At 47.7% G+C, this 3,582-nt stretch overlaps 1 long non-coding RNA gene across 1 annotated transcript; it reads right to left on the bottom strand.

Moving 5' to 3' along the window:
• Positions 1-406: 406 nt before the first annotated feature.
• LOC123522380 lies at positions 407-2,830 on the bottom strand. Its single transcript, XR_006680645.1, has 3 exons — positions 2,802-2,830; positions 1,506-1,650; positions 407-1,274 (listed from the first exon to the last, which is right to left on the bottom strand). It is a non-coding gene; the product is annotated as an uncharacterized LOC123522380 (long non-coding RNA).
• Between the last annotated feature and the right edge of the window lie 752 nt (positions 2,831-3,582).

Raw genomic sequence — 3,582 nt, forward strand, 5'->3', positions numbered from 1 at the left:
ACTTCAGAGTGACCCAGGGCACAAGAGCCAACACACGTGCCTGGTCCTGCACCATCCTCACCATCGCGGTTACGTTTGAGCCCGTGGTTGCAGCCACCATGTGCCTTATCAGTGTGCCACACTGTGATGGTGGCTGGCATGGTGCTGCAATGCCAGGATATTTTAAATGCCAGCAGGACCACCCCACGGTGAACGGGTTTCCCTGGAGCTTCCAGACTAAGAATAGACAATGAAGAAGAAACGAGGCTGCCCCCTTGTGAGGAACCAGCCACTGATAACTTTGTGAATCGTAGTGGACTGTTCTCTGGGCACCTTAGAGAGGAGGCAACACTGTGTGGTGATTGAATGAGTCAATGACTGAGTGAAACACCTTAGTTTGTATGGTTTTTAAGGTTCATTTAATAAGACAGAAAAGAGGCAACGGGATCTTCTGAAATGTAACTAGCCTAACAAGCAAAAGTAGTGTCGGTGGAGGGGTGAGCAAACTGGAGGGGGAGCTCATTGGGCTTGAATCCTGGATCAGGATCTTGTTCGTAGTCTAGGACCACAGCTCTGCATGGACTGACTACAGGAAGCAAATGAGGACATGCCAGTCAGGGGCCTAGTACAGTGCCTGGCACATGGCAATGGCTAAAAAAAAACAAACTACCTGTTCCCAATGATTGAAAGCGCTGGGGAGTCAGAGCCAAGTGCTCTGAAGGCACCCTGATAGTCCAGAGGGTCATGCATTGGGCTGCTCATTGCAAAGCTCATGGTTCAAACTAGCCACTCCACAGGAGAAAGACAGAGCTGTCTGTTCCCACAAAGGCTTACTAAGCCTCTTTTGGCAATTAACATCGAAGGAAAAAAAAATGTAAACCTCATAGCTATGCCCTTCAGTGACATACTTACACAGGTGAATTGATGGGAACTGACTTAGCCCAATGTTAGAGGGCAAACCTGGGAGGCGTAGGGGGGAGACTTACCATGTGAGAAACACTAAGGAGCAGTCTGCTCTGTCCGGTAAGGTCACTGTGAGTCAGAGTGCACTTGATGTCAGTGGGTTGGGTTTGAGATGTAGGGCTGTCTTATGCTTTAGGCTCGTTTCTCAACACAGGCCTTTTAAAAATGTCATTCTGTCATCATTGAGTTTCTACCTGTACCAGCCAGCGACACTGACATGGTGCAGCTCCAAGGGGCAGCCGTTCTCAGGTGCCTCTTCTGATCCACGTTAAGACGTGTCAAGCTTTGGCCTCGGCTGGAGTGTGAATGTTTATGTGGAAGGTAAAGAGGACCTAGGGAAAACACAGGGCTTTGCTCTTTCGGACATCTCCCTTGGTGGGCAGGGGTGGAGCTTTCTCTTGAGTTCTGGCATGGACCAGGAGGGGCCAGGGAATGCTTAGGAGAAAGGTCCCTCAGGAAGGGACATTCCCTCCCCCTCCCAAGCCTCATCCTACATTGCTACTGAGCCATTTTCTCTGCTGGATTGGGAGTTCCACTGGGCCAGTATCATATCTGTTGCCTACCTTGAGAAGGATGGAAGTTGGTGGGCACCCAGTTTCTGCTCCGTGTGAAAGAAGAGTTCCCGGTTAGTGAACACTCTCATTGAAGTGATGAGCTCCCCAAGACCTGAGAGAGCCCAGCTGAACTGCTTGTTTATCGGCTGATACTCTGGAAGAGATCACAGCTTTCAGTGGGAGAGAGGAGGTTGGGTTGGAGATGTGTGGCAAATCGGAGCTATATCTTAAGAGACTGGTCTGTCGATTCTTCTTTGGTCCAAACTGAGGACAGTGTGCCCCTATTACTCACAGCCTTCGAATCATTTCTGACCAATTAACTCTATCGGACAGAGTAGAACTGCCCCTGTAGGTTTCCAAGACTAACTATGGGAGTAGAAAGCTTCCGCTTTCTCAGAGCGGCTGCTGGTTTTGAAGAGCAAGTGTCAGCGTCAGACCTACTGGCCAAAGCTCTTGAGTTGTGGAGACTGTTCTGGCAGCCCCAGTGTTTGCAAAACATGAGTTCATGTGAAATTGATGGGAGAGTACACATGGTACAGAACCCCCACGTCATGAACCTGAAGTGTAACATTTAGGGTAAAAAGGCTGAGGCATCTAGGACTCTTGCCGTGTGTGTGTGTGTGTGTGTGTGTGTGTGTGTGTGTGTGTGCGAATTTTTGAAAAGTCACCTAATCTCTCGATGTCTTTTTATGATTGTTATTCCCTCAGATGTACAGGGTAGAATCCTATAGTTTTCCCCCCTTTAAATGTGATTTGATTGCTGAGAGTATACACAGCAAGCGTGCACTCATCCATCAATTCCTGTATGTGCAACAGGAACACTGAAGACCTTCTTTGAGTTGTGTTTTCACCCTCCTTTTCTGATTAACACAAATGCCATGCCCCCTAAGGTTCTTATTTGTTGTACATTTGATCCTATACTGGTGATTCTTAAACAGGACATAGCGCTCAAGACAGACCTTTTTCTTTTTTCTTTTCCTAGTTAAACAAAACTAGATTCACTTTTAAGATGACTTAAGGGGATACTTTTGGCTTAAGGTTTAAAGATGCAGAAGGTTTCAAGGCAACAGTTTCAGGTTCACTACACCCATAATATATGTGCTCACGATATGGCCAATCCACTTGGCTTTACCTAACTCAAGACTCCAAACCAAACACACTGCCATTGAGTGGATGCTGACTCATAGTGACTCCTTAAAACAGGGCAGAACTTTCTCTCTGGGTTTCCAAGACTGTTAACTTTTTACTGGAGTAGAAAGCTTCCTCTGTCTCCCACAGAGCAGCTGGTGGTTTCAAACTGCTTACCTTTTGATTAGCAGTCCAATGCATAGCCCACTATGCCACCAGGGCTTCTCCACCTAAGTCAAGAGGAAGACAGAAAAAAGGTTACTTGGGGACTAGAAGAAATTATTAGACATCAACAGTAACACCCAAGTATTTCTTGGTCCTTACCTGTTTGAGTAGGGCAAGACTCATGGTCTGGGTTTCAGAGAGGATGGTTCTCTGGCTGCATGATAGCAGCAGCAACCACTGCCGCCCTAGCTGTCAGGGTTGACTTCCAACCACTTTCATTTCCAGCCCGTGTGATGGAGTAGAAGTGTTCCATAGGGTTTTCTCTGCTGTAATCTGCCAGGAAACAGGTTGCCAGGTTACCTCTCTGCACAGCCACGTGGATTTGAGCTACCAACATTGAGTGAGGTGAATAGTGAAGCCAACCTGTTGCCATCCCCGCTCACGGAGACCCTATAGGGCAGCGTACAACTGCCCCCCTGGGCTTCAGGGCAGTGCATCTTTAGCTAGACTGCCACACCATCCTCCCTTGGCCCTGGTGGCTCAAACCTTCACCTTGGCAGGTGAGGCTTAACCGCTGCACCACCAGGGCTCCTCTGGCCTGCAAACCCCGTTAAATTGTATGTAAATTTATGTACTATGTGCTGTCTTCTCGGGAGAAAAATCCTCAATTTTGTGGGATTTTCAGTGGGTCCCTTACCCCTAAAATTAAAAAAACCCTTTGCCTCAATCGTCATGATCAGTCCTCAAATAGAAAACAGCCGGAGGAGAGGTAACAGTAGTGATTACTTACACC

Source organism: Echinops telfairi, unplaced genomic scaffold, assembly GCF_000313985.2.
Source record: "Echinops telfairi isolate 266 unplaced genomic scaffold, ASM31398v2 ScPeMD7_1;HRSCAF=3_0, whole genome shotgun sequence".
Lineage (NCBI taxonomy): Eukaryota > Metazoa > Chordata > Mammalia > Afrosoricida > Tenrecidae > Echinops > Echinops telfairi.